Source organism: Alexandromys fortis, unplaced genomic scaffold (genome assembly GCF_014885135.2).
Source record: "Alexandromys fortis isolate MF-2015 unplaced genomic scaffold, M_Fortis_MF-2015_v1.1 scaffold_101, whole genome shotgun sequence".
Taxonomy (NCBI): Eukaryota; Metazoa; Chordata; class Mammalia; order Rodentia; family Cricetidae; genus Alexandromys; species Alexandromys fortis.
This window is the reverse complement of record NW_026067983.1, coordinates 3,039,760-3,053,895: the sequence shown is the minus strand read 5'-3', so window position 1 is coordinate 3,053,895 and position 14,136 is coordinate 3,039,760. Positions and strand designations below refer to the sequence as shown.

General features: G+C 36.8%; 1 protein-coding gene across 4 annotated transcripts in view; it reads right to left on the bottom strand.

Moving 5' to 3' along the window:
- The window catches only part of Dgkb (diacylglycerol kinase beta), a 590,490-nt gene that overhangs the window by 322,338 nt on the left and 254,016 nt on the right, over positions 1-14,136 (bottom strand). The gene's annotated exons all lie outside the window — the stretch shown is intronic.

Below are 14,136 nucleotides of genomic sequence, written 5' to 3'. Positions count from 1 at the left end.
GAAAAGGAAGGGAAGTTGTACCTAGGAGATTCAGTAAATACACAGAATAGATAAGTGTCTTAGTTTGTGTCCCTGTGGTGATAAACAGGGACTGAAACAAACTTGGAGGAGGGAAGATTTATCGGTCTTAAAGGTTTCAGCCCATCATTGAGAGAAGTCAAGTTAGTCACTCAGTGAGGAACCTCGACATAGGAACTGAAGGAAGATATTAGGGAACACTGCCTACTCACTCTCAGTCAGCTGACTCATCAAACCCAGAGTAGCACTACCACCACTGGCCAACAGTGAATTGAATCACATCGGTCGTCAGTCAAGACAATGTCCTACCGACAAGCCTATCTGATAGAAGCAATTTCTCAATTGAAGTTCCTTCCTCTCAAATGTGTTTGGCTAACATGATAGTCAACATGAAAATAAATGTTTTTATAAACCAACAATGACATATTAAAAAAATAAAACTAAGTAATTAGTTTCATTTCCAACAGCACCAAAAAAAATTACATGGAAAATTTTATCTGAAGACTTTTTCTAAAATTCTAAAAAAGGTATGATAAAAAATTTAAAATAAAACAAACAAATAGATAATATCTTATGATCACTAGTTAAAACACTTAAGGACATTAAAATGTCCAGAGCACTCAAACAAAAATTGCATATTCAGTGACATTTTTATTATAATCTCAAACGTGTTTTTATAGAAAGAGAAATAAACAATTCTAAAATACATATGGAATCACAAAAAATACATAAATTAGCAGAACAACTTTGAACAAAGCTGAGACTTCACACTTCCTACAGCAATGAAGATAGCACAACAAGGCAGGTACAGAGACCAATGGAACAGAATGGGAAGCCCAGAAATTAATCTGCACATATGTAGCCAACAGAACTTTAAAAGGAGTGCCAAGTCTATACCCTAGAAAAGGAAACTGTATTCAAACGGTTTTAGGAAGACTGGTTATCTGAATCCAAAGAATAAAATTAGAAAATTATCTTATATCACAAAAGATTATTTCAAAATAGATTCAAAAGAAGCATAAGAAACTAAATATTTCAGAAGAAAAACAAAAACCTTCTTGCTCTTGAACTACTTTCTTGAACGCTGCACCAAAAGGGCAGACAACAAAAACAAATAAAGGTGTGGAATCACATTCTACTAAAATGTATCTCGCTAGCATGAAACAATCAACAAAACAATGTCCTCAGTTTTTATAAATCATAGATTTAATAACTGGTTAATTTCCAAACTTTATAGGAAATCACCACAACTATAAAACAGAAATAAAAATAGTTAAAAAATATGAATCTTCAGTAGACATTTAATCACAGAAAACACGAGTAACATATTGAGCACTGTGTAACATTAGCTAGACGCCATGAATTAGCATTTTAGAGCTATGAGGATTGCTACCATGGAAAAAAATGAGATTGGGTGATTTAGAAAACAAAGCAACAACAACAAAAAAAAAACACTTTTTTTGTGTGTGCTGTTAGTGGGAATGTAACACGGTAGATCTACTATGAAAAATACCATAGAAGTTTCATACAAATAATCAAAACGGCATGGTATGACTTAACATTCCCACTTCTGTTTACAGATCTCCAAAAAACAGAACCCCGAATCTCACAAAGGTATCTTATTCACAGAAGCCAAGAGACAGAAAGAAAGGGCAACAAATATCCATTGACGTATGAATGGATAATAAAAATATTATATTTCAGCATATTGGAATATTATTTGTCCTCAGAAAAGAAGAAAATCCTACATTTTTCACAGTATTTTGATACTGTGGGGGTGACCTGGCTATATGGCAAATGAAATAAACTACCCGGTGCTGCTGTAGTGCCGTGTGATTTCTCGTGTGGAAGCTAGGGGAGCGGGAGTGGGGAAGAGAATGGTATGGGGATCATCAACAGTTATGAAGACACTAAGGTCCAGAAATCTGCTATGCAAAGTGATTTCTGGAGGTATTGAGAAGTTCAGTACACTAAAAATTCAATATGGTAACTCTTCCATTATGTACTCTTATTGCAACACAAAACTAAATCCAGAACTAAGGAAATGAGTATATTTTTAAAAGCCTGCAATATATCTGTTACATGTAATGACAATATCCAGACTATATATACAAATCCATGCTCACACAGTGATAGGGAGTCAATATCACATAGTCTCACTTCATAATCCATTATACCTCAATAAAAGCAAGAGGGAGGGAGTCAAACTTGACGCTGCAGTATTTTCTTTGATCTATGGCATTAAATAGGATGTAGGAGGTATATATTGTTATTAATTGATAATGCTTAACAAATAAGGCCAAAACATAACAACCTCATGGGAATTTAAATACACACTAACTGTAGCGTGTGTGAATTATGTCTCCAAAGCCTGTTTTGGAGGATAATGCTGAGGCAGAAACTTGAGCAGCTTACTTATCACCTTTGTCAGCCAGGCTTTGAAAACTATCTCGTTTGTGATGGCAAACCTCATATAATAAATGGTCTTCTCGACAGCAGCAGTAATTCAGTACCACAAAGCTTGGCCGAAGATGCTGCCCAACTCCTCCTCCAGTGCACTAAAAATCTTTGTACTCAGTGCACGTCCTTCGTTCACCTCCATGCTATTGATTTGCTACAACACTTCTGCAAGGTAGAATGTGCACACCACAACCAAACGGTGACTCACAGACCATGACTTGGTTTTAGGGGTATCTGCTTCAGAGTATAATACTCTTTACGTCTGCATTAATGATCACTGTATTACACTATTTTAATTATCAATAGAACTTGTAAAATTTGTTTTGACCAGTTGCCTATAGTACAAATGTTAAAAATCACATGATGGGCACCGAATATGCCTCTCTCTTTCATGACCCATTTGTGGGTTTCACTGAAGTGAAACACATTCAGAAGTTCCCTACATTTGGTCTTTCAAGGTATCCTCAATTGATTTTGTGACATAGTCAATAGTAACACTTCAGTGAATTTTTCCCATACATCAATATTGTTTCATTGTTAGAAAGAGTGTTAGCTGTTAACCTTGCCATTGTAGCTAAGATGCTCCCAGCCAACATGCATAGACTGCTATGAAAATGAAATTTTAATGATCACTTAGAAGGGCTGGACTCTTCCTTGCCTTTGGCAAAAGCCATAGTAATTTGTTTTGCAAGCATCGTATGACAATTGTCCTGAAATAGCTCGATTGGCTTAGCAGAGAAGCGGCTGTGCTTTGTCAAAAAATTAAGCAAAAGTTCATGACCCAAATTAGCTGAGATCTCTAACCTAAAAGGCTCTAGGGGAAGTTACGAAAGTCGTCAATTCAATAAAATTTCATTTCAAAAGATTTCTGTCTTCATAATTCCCAGTGTATGCGCCTGTCTGTTCTGCCTGTGCAGTCTCATCACAGCTGACAGTTAGCTGATACAGTGATGTACAGATTTACCGTTCACAGTTTTGTAGTGTAGTTTGCTTCACGCACTGCTTCGGTTACTAATTGATGGGTGGTTTTCTCTTATTTTTCTACTCTGATGACTTATTTCCAGCTTCTAATTCATTTTTAATCGATGTGTATCAAGCCAAACAATAGTAACAATGCTAAGCACAAAATCTTAGTCAAAGATAAACATAGCCTGCCATCCTGAATAGTGTTGTCATCCAGCCCTGGTAACAACTTCCAATGCAGGGCTTAGTACAATAAGACTCTCTCTGTAAAAGTGGTAACAAATTTGAGGGAAAAAAAAAAGTGTGTGGTACACCTGACCAACTGACCTAACTGTGATTTCATATAAATCCACAGATCAGCTCATAGACATTCTAAATACAGCAAAGTTTCACAAGCTGTCCAGGGTTTTCTCCTTGAGAAATGCTAGAATGAGAGTTTAGGTCTGAGGACCCATGTTTGCTGGCATTATCCTTCAAATCCTCAAAGATTCCTCACACAAAAATAAGCCAGTTGAAACTAATTTAACCATAGGATATGAGTATTTAATTTTTGAATTTTTCATTTCTGTCTTTACAAGGAAAGATGCACACTTCTGCATTTCAGATAAAAACAGTAAATGGAATAAAATGAAAATGTATGACAATTATACTCTGATAATATGGCTAAAGTATTAAGACGAATTGTTAATCATTACTTAGCAAATTATAACTTTCATATGGAGAAAATAATAACGTAGGTATATAATTAATAACATTACACTTGGGCTAATACCGTGTGAGTTAATTATAGACTATACAGCTGATTAGTCTCGTTTACCTAAGAAGCTGTTCTGACCCTGTTTCAGATTAATCACATCTTCAGGAGAACACTCTCATTTATCACTGTCTCTTGCAGCATTACAGCTCTTAGCAGGAGGACAGGGACATGTCGAATGTTAAAAGATCCTTAGTTGTGAAACACTTTGCAAGTTTGGTCATTAAAAGCATATGACAGCTAAAACCAGGCAGGATTAAATTAGCTATGGAGCATTAGGAAAGCTCATGTCTCAGAAATCAAATGATGGTATGGAAATAAAAGACTCTGATGCAATCATTCAAGTCACTTTGAAGTTGTTACTAGATTTTATAGCATTTTAAGGGAAGATCACACACTCTGAAATAAATGTAAGTGAGTGTACAGAAAATTATGAATTTCTGAACATATGCTAATCCCTCTGTGACATTAGAAATATTAAAAAGGTTAGCATACTTTACTGCATTCATATAGAAGTTTATTTATAAGAATAGTTTTGTTTTAACTATGTTGAGAGATTTGAACTGTATTATTTCATCGTACAATGATTGTGCAATTAAACACCAGCATAAGGAAGAAACAAGGAAGCTGGTATCTTTAAATACAGTAGAATGGTCATTTAACACCAATTTGATAAATGCTCTATTCTGACATGCTTGCAAAGATTAGATATATTTTTATTTCTTTTTATATACTGGGAATTAATCCCAGAGTCTTAGGCTTCCAGTATAAGCTTCCTTGCTATGAGTTATATCCAAAGTTCATAAGACTAGGCACTCCTGAATAACCTAAATTCCTTGAATCTCAGGTTTAAACATAAGAGATAGTTCCACAGGTAATGGTTTGCACCAAGAAGACCACCAAACTATGGGGTTTCCTCAGAACCCACATGGTGGAAGGATAGAACTAGCTCCAGAAGTTGTCATCTGACTTCCACACGAATGCCATGGCATATGAAATCCCCCTCTCTCAGAGAGAGAGAGAGAGAGAGAGAGAGAGAGAGAGAGAGAGAGAGAAAGCAAATACATAAATACAATAATGTTGTTTCTAAGACTCTCAGGTTCAAGGGGAGTATGAACCAGGAGATAAGTTAAAGCCATGTGTAAGATGTGAGATGCAGTTAGTATGATATAAAAATGTGTACAGAGAGGTACAGTTATGGAAAAGCCATTGAGAGGAAAGATAGGTCCAGCATGATTAGCCAGAAATGGGCAAGAGTGCCATGTATCCTGTAAATGAGGAAAGAGTGGGTACAGTCAATGACAGTGGGTGGCAAACTGCTCGCTGACAATACTGTAGACCCACGCAAAGAAACAGTGTCAAGACACTAAATCTCAAATACTGCGAGCAGCTTGTCGATGTGAAGCTGAAGCAAAACCAAGCCCAGATCTCATACAAAATGTAGAATTTATCAGTATCGGCATAAAAAAAAAGTGGGTCCAGAAGGGTTGACCTGCCAGAAAGAAGCTGACCCTGAGAATGAAGAATGAAAACTATGAGACCACTGAAGAATGTAGTGGTAGAAGTGAAAACTGAGATGAATCTTTGTTTCTTGGCCTTTAGAAAACTACAAAGGAAATATATAGAGAAGAGGCTGAGGCAGTATTCACCCTTTTATTTGGCTAATTGAGACATGATTTAGACAGGTAAACACCACTGACATATTCATAAATGATCTCTAAATCCTCAAAATTAAAACCACCCAGACAGATGCGGAGAGGGAAGTCTTCAAAACGGAAACACATTTGCTATGGGCATAAGAAACTAAAGAGCAAAGGGATTTATTATTCAAAACCCTTTGAGGATGACGCTCTGAGTGAGATGGTCAGAGAAACAGAGAGAAGAAAAATAAAGACAGGCAGAGCAAGCTTGCATGTTGTAAAGCAGATAGTGCTGCTGAGCCGTGCATGTGATGTCACTGCCACTGGAGCTACTCATCTGATGTCACACATGTGTAAGAATGCGGCCCAGCGACCAAAATTCCTACTCAGCTGTGATGGGATGCATCACCTCAGTGGTCACCATGGCATAATACCCCTACGGGTGCAGCAGCGGCACACACACCTTAGCTGTAACCAGCAGCTCTCTAGGTGCACTTAAGATCCTCTCCACAAAAGGGAATTCATGACTGGTACTAGAAATCTGGACATCTAGTTAACTACTCAGTGCTGGTGAAGTCATGGTTATTAGAGGAGAATCTGCATCTGCTAATTTTCTAAAACAGTATAATCATTAACAATAATTTATACACATTTGTCTTTCTGTCCAAGTGTAGTCTATTCCTTGTCTCCCCATAAAGAAAAGGTATTTCTACAGACACCAACAGCCAATCAAATTGTGAAGTTGTGGATCCCAGTCCTAATAGATACATCTAAAAATTAGTTCACACTTAAGACTCAGGGAACATTGCAGGAGAGGAGCAAAGGGACTGGAAGAACCAGAAGATTAGGGCTGGAGAGATGGCTCAGAGGTTAAGAGTGCTGCCTGCTTTTCTTAAAGGTCCTGAGTTCAATTCCCAGCAACCACATGATGGCTTACAACCATCTGCAATGAGATCTGGTGCTCCCTTCTGGCCTGTAGGCATGCATGCAGGTAGAATACTAGAAACACAATAAATAAATCTGAGAGAGNAGAGAGAGAGAGAGAGAGAGAGAGAGAGAGAGAGAGAGAGAGAGAGAGAGAGAGAGAGAGAGAGAGAGAGAGAGAGGGGCCCTCTCTCAAAAATAAACAAAGAACTAGAAGATCCGGGTGTTGCCTGTATCTCCTACTATACCAGAAAAAGTACCCATAAAGTCTAACATGTTTACCCACATGTAAGCTGAACAAGGAACATGTCAAAGTGTGTGTGTTTGGGTTGGAGGCATTGACAAAAGCCCAGTCCACAAAGTCCTCAACCCTCTGCAGAAAACAACAGTCATCGGAAGAAAAAAAACTGTTGAGTAGGGGAGAGGATCATCCTTGGGGAAGAGGATGTAAACTGCTTGTCAATGCCAACTGCTTAGACCTGAAAACATGCCTACAAGTAACATCATAAGGACTAAATCGACTATATTTATACACACACACACACACACACACACACACACACATATATATATATCCTGTTTCATAAGACAAAGTTCTATTAAAATCTCCCAACAAAACCAGGGAGTTAAATCATTTCATACCACTATAGATTGCTTTAAATTATCATATTACTGACTTTTATTTACATTTATTTTTTTAATCTTCTCTCATCCTGACCCAAGTTTTACCTCCCTCGCCTCCTGCCAGTCTCTGCTGGATACCTCCTATGTCCTCCAGATTCATCCTCCTGAGCCTTTCCCACGATTATCTGGGCATAAAACATTTTCTCTCTGGACTTGGTTAAGTGGTGAATGCTTTCTCCTGTTACTCACATAAATTTCAGGACATAAATATAAACAGTTAGCCAGATGAACCTAATCTTTTGTACCATAAACCGAGGTTAGAGGTTTGTACATAGTAGTTGCTTAGGGAATCGGGAGTGCCATCAGTCTGCATTATCAGCTAGACCTGGCAAGAGAAGCTGGCATGTCAGTTCTGGGTTGCTTTTGTGTCTAAAAGACTTTGTTTCAACAAAGCAAACACCTGCTATTCTATTCTTGAGCATCACCTGTGAAAGCTTAACTTACGATCTGTTCATAAGTTAATTGCACTTAATTGCTTTGTCTGCTAGCTAGTGATGGAAAGCGGGCTTCTAAGTTTCTCACCATTTGTGGAACAAAGACTTAACTGTAAAGGCATATTTTATACACCAAAGTCACTCAGTATAGAAAGAAGTCATCGTTCTATCGATTCGCAGGAACAGTGCCCAATAAATGAGGAACATACGGCCAACAATTGTGGGAAGAATCCCATGCCCATTTTAGGCGGTGGGTTGGTAGCACACCAGAGACATACAGACAGAAGCAGTCATTTTCATAGGCAATGATTTCATAAGCCTTGTTTATGAGTTAATCCTTCATCAGATAAGTATTAACTGGTGAGTTAACCTCATGAATATCAGCTGTCATCTAGTGTGTATTCTTGCAGATGCCAACAATTTGCCTTCAGATTTTATGATGTCATTGAATTTTAACAGTTTAGTAATTCTCCAATGCATAAAATGTACAAGATTTTCCTTGCCCATTCTTCAGTAGGGGGACATCTAGGTTGCTTCCAGTTTCTTGCCATTATGAATAAAACATCTATGAATGTAGTTGAGAAAATGTCCTTGTGATAGGCTGGATCATCCATTAGGTATATGCCCAGAAGTGGTATAGCTGGATCCTGAGGTAGATTAATTTCCAATTTTTGGTGAAACCACCATATGGATTCCCGAAGGTGACTGTACAAGTTTTCACTCCCACCAGCAGTAGAGAAGTTTTCCTGGCTCCTCATCCTTACATGCATAAGCTGTCATTTGTGTTTTTCATTTTAACCATTCTGAGAGGTTTAAGATTAAATCTCAAAATTGTTTTAATTTGCATCCTTTTGCTGACTAAGGATGTTGAACATTTCTTTAGGGGATTCTAGGCAATTTGAAATTCCTTCGTTGAGAATTCTCTGTTTAGGTCAGCACCCCACTTTTAATTGGATTATTTGCTTTGTTGATGTCTAGTTTGTTGAATTCTTTTTGTATTTTGGATATTAGCTCTCTGTCAGATATGGAGTTGGTGAAGATATTTCCCCATTCTTTAGGCTGCCTTTTTGTCTTATTGACAGTGTTCTTTGCCTTACAGAAGCTTTAAAATTTCATGAGGTCCCATTTATTTGTTGTTGATCTTAGAGCCTGCACTATTGGTGCTCTGTTCAGAAAATTCTTTCCAGTGCCAATGAATTCAAGACTAATTCCCACTTTCTCTTTAGTCAGGTTCAGTGTATCTGGTTTTATGTTGAGGTCTTTGATCCACTTGGATTTGAGTTTTGTGCAGAGTGATAGATATGGGTCTATTTGCATTCTTCTACATGCAGACATCCAGAACGACCAGTACTATTTGATAAATATGTTTGCATTTTTCCATTTTATATTTCTGGATTCTTTATAAAAACTAAGTATCCACGCATGAGTGGATTTACATTTTAGTCTTGGATTTTATTCCATTGTTCAGTGTGTCTGTTTTTATGCCAATATCATATTTTTTTTTAAATAACTACAGTTCTACAGCACAGCTTGAAATCAGGGATGATGATTCCTCTAAAAGATCTGTATTGCATAGAATTGTTTTAGCTATCCTGGATTTTTTTGTTTGTTTGTTTGTTTTTCCATGTCATGGTAGGTATTGTTCTTTCAAGGTCGACAAAAAATTGTGCTGGGATTTTGATGGGGATTGCATTGAATATGTATATTGGTTTTGGTAGGAGGGTAATTTTTTTACTATGTTAATCCTACTGATCCATGAATATGGAGAATTCTACTCTTGGATATGCTTGCTTCTTTCAGTTCTAGAGCTTACAGGTGTACTGTTATGTTACAGTCTCTACATTTTCTTTATGAAGTCATTTAGTGCTATGAACTCTCCTCTTTGAACAACTTCCATTGTGTCTCATAAATGCAGGTGTGTTGTGCATTCATTTTTATTGAATTCTGTGAAGTCTTTAGTTTCTTTCTTTCTTTTTTTTTAGCCCCAACCCAGTATTTGTTTAGTGGAAACTTGTTCAGCTTCCATTAGTTTGAAGTTATCCCACACACTACAGTGGCCGACCACTCTCCCACACCCACCACTTGAGGGTTCATACAGAAAAAAATCAGAGAAATATAGGAACATTATGAATCAAAATGACCTAGCAGATATCTACAGAACATTTTACCCAAACACAAAATGATATATCTTTTTCTAAGCACCTCATGGAATATTCCCCAGAATTGACCACAAACTTGATCACAAAGCAAATCCCAACAGATATAGGAAAACTAAATAGTCCCACATATCCTATCATATCAATAAAGATTAAGTCTGGATATCAACATCAACAGAAAGCCTACATTTTTTAGAATAAATAAAATGGGACTTAGAAAACTATTTTTGTAACAAATATTTTAGAGATTGTCTTAACATTAAATTCATTAGCTTTTCAGTTTCTTAACTACAATGTCTAAATTTATTATGTTGTATATGAAATATTAATTAGGAGTTGGCAAGATAACTCATTAGGTAAAGACACTTGCCTCCAATCCTGACGACCTGAGATAGGTCTCGGACCTACACGGTGGGAGGAGAGAAGTCCCAACTCTAAGTGTTGTCCTCTTACCCTCACCCGTGTGAACATATGTAAACATAAACACAAAATAATTTAATGTGTTCATTTTTAAATTATCATGAGTAGCAAATAATTATCAAATTAACAGATGTAATTAAAATCTTTATACTGATGGAATTTGATCAAAAATTTAATTTAAGTGCTACAAGATAGTAGCAGTTTAAGAATTACTTGTGTGTTGATTTGTTCTTCAGTCTTGGCAAACAAACTCAGGAACTTGCACACACTAGGAAGAGCACACACTATGGTAAATACTTCTCCATGGAGTTAGTATCCATTCACAATAAGGACGTTTGTAAGATGAGCAGACAAACGATTAAACTAAAAGGTGATCATGTTCAGAGGACAATTTTATTGGCCTTCAGACCAAAGCAAATAGTTTGCCTTCGAAGTGAGTCAGTGACCACTTCTAAACTACAGAAAGATATTTCTAGTACATTACCAGGAACACTACGTACTATGAGAAGGAGCTGAAAGCTGAAGATACCTCATCAGTACGAGCTCCACTGTCTTGGAATTTATGTCAGTGAAAATTATGTAGTCATATTTTTTTCCTATGTTGGCAGAATAAGGGGCTCTTACTGACTGACTTAGGCAAAAGGACATTAAATCATAGCTATGAAAATATCTATTTGATAGGACATTCGGGTAGTAATCTACGTGGTGCAGTAAAAGCCCACTTGTCTTTGTCAGATTTTTCCTAGTTTAGGAGAATACTTCCAGAGTGACTTCAGGAAGACTAATGTGGATAAAGGTTTCCTTTTCATGCCCCTGCCACTGCATCTTTTACTATGTATGATACAAATGCATTCTGAAGTTTTTCTACAGAACAGGAGTACCATTGCAGAAGTCAGGTTCCTTACTGACTTGCCTCTCCCTGTCTACTAGCTGACTTCTATTTTGAAGAGATTCCGAAGTACTACTTTCTGGTATGATTAACAGCAGTTACAAAAGAAATGTTAGGGCAGGGATAATAGAATTGGTCTAGTATAGTCTTCATGGGCATTGTCTTGCAGTTGTGTATCTAATTATGTTAGCAAGACAAAATAATTTATATTTATGGTAGCTATAATTTTTAATGTATACGATCCATGTACTTTCCTTGACTTGGCCTCAGAGATCTAGGGGATATGAGACAATTTACAGTTCTCATTTAAACACACATACACATATACATGCACTCACATATCACATATGTTTAATTTACATACACACATATGTGCACACACACATATATTCAGTTGCAAAGACAATCACCACTACACTTAATAAGAAATAGACTTTGTAGTGGTATTTCATTTATATTTTAATAAATAAAGCTTGCCTGAAGATCAGAAACATATAACAGCCACACTGGCCAGCCTTACAGAGCAGGCAGCAATTACACACACCTTTAATCCCAGTAGTCACAATTTAATGGGAACTGCTTCATCAAGCATAGAAAGGAGGTAGTTCAGTTTTGCTGAAAATTTTCACTATTTTACAACTTAATACAATTAAAACATGAAGCCATATTAAAATGACTAATATAATATCTGTCTAAATGAGACAAAATTTATGGTCAACCAATCAAGTTGAATGATAATGCCAGTGTTCTAAAAATTATTTAAAATCCCAATGCAATAATCTAATTACAGGAAGACATAGTTGATAACAATTGACCTAAAACATGATATATTTATTTTTAGAAAGCTAATTGTGCTTCATAGCTTAGCATTAAATAAATAGTAAGATAAATACATTAACAGTTTATAGTGAAGTGGGTGATTTAGTGTATGTTGCTGGAGTAAAAAAGTGCTAAAGTAGAGAATAAAGATGATACGAGAAGTGACTTCAAACTACTTCTTGATGAAGCAGCTCCCATTAAATTGGTATCAACCATTGTATACCACAGAAAGTGTGAAAACTATTTTCATTCTTGTGTAGCTTGGAAAATTGAATTCTTTTGCACAGGGAGCTCCCATGGAACATGAATTTTTAAGTTCCTACATAGGCTTCTTGTCCTTTTGAATTTGATCTTCCAGCTCAAAGCCACAAGGGTGAGAACATGACTTGACAGAACAGACAAGGTTTGGTTATGGCTGGAGGAGCCACAACTGTCAACAGAATCAGAATGTAGGAATCTAACATTAATGACTCAGCAGATTTGACACTCTTAGGGTACCTCACGTGTAATCCCGGAAGAGAAATAGGTGAGGAGAGATGAACCTTAAGGAACAAATGACAGAAAGAGAACAATTGAAGAATCTCCTATTATTGACTGAAGACAGCATAACATAGGCGAGCTCCCTGTGTTGCAATGCATTGGTAATGATATAAGAAACGAAGAGCAAACTTCCATTGAGCAGGAGTATAACAGCCTGATGACATGTGAACCTGTCTTATTTCCTATCAGAGCAGCCAAGCTAGATGCAATCTTAGAACTGAACTCTGATCATTTAAAATGCACTGGTTTATTGTATCGCCTACTGGAAACCTACAATAAGATCCAATGAGAGGGACTCGGTTGCTCATACACCTTGGAGCACTGGTTCCTCTCTTCTTTCCAGTATTTAAAGTCACTAGCAACGTATAACTGCTCACATACCTGAACTAATAAACAGCGATGTTGTATCCGTGAATGAAAGAACTGGTCCAGCAGTGACCATTAACTTTAAGCAACTAAGCATCGTATCTCATGTTAACAGCAGGCAAGGATGCAGATAAGGTTAAAAGTTAGTGTTGCATTGAGAATTAAGTATTGTGGTGTTTGCTTATGCACTTTAAAGTATATTCAATTAATAACGTGACAGTAAGAAAGTCATCTATGGTCTCACCACAGTTCTAAATCACATTAACTGTAAGAAATAAATGTTCATCTATCTCTATATTTCCATGTGTTGGGTGATATCTTGTTTAATATCTTATTACATTTTAGGGCTTTTAAAGCATGATATTAGAGATACAGCTTTATAAAGCCTTAGAAATTTGATTGCCACTGTTTTCATTGCTCCCATTTCAGTAGTAGCTTTAGGCACACTTCAATCATTTAATCCTTATTATGACCTTCAAGTAGTTTCTATAATGGCCTCTTCTGTTTGCTTTGGCAGGAGTAGGAGTTTTTACTCATGGACAAGTTGCTTTTCTCATTTAAAGAGAAATGAATGCCATATAGTGATATGGCTTTTGGAATTAGAAACATTTCATTTCGTCTCAATGATGTCCAATAAAATTTGCACCCTCAGTTTGTATTATTTTTCTCTTGTGGTTTAAATTTTGACTAATGAGAATATAATGGCTTACAAAATATTCATGCTTTTAATATTTAACATATATCATAAAATTATTTCCCAACCTTTTTAAATTTATAGGCTTATCACACAATATAAAGGTGCCCACTTTTAGCTGGTCAGTGGTGGCATAAGCCTTTAATCTGAGCACTCCAGAGGCAGAAACAGGCAGGTCTCTGTGAGTTTGATGCCAGCCTGGTCTACAAGAGCTAGTTCCAGGATAGGCTCCAAAGCTACAGAGAAACCCTGTCTCAAAAAAAACCAAAAGAAGAAGAAGAAGAAGAAGAAGAAGAAGAAGAAGAAGAAGAAGAGGAGGAGGAGGAGGAGGAGGAGGAGGAGGAGGAGGAGGAGGAGGAGGAGGAGGAGGAGGAG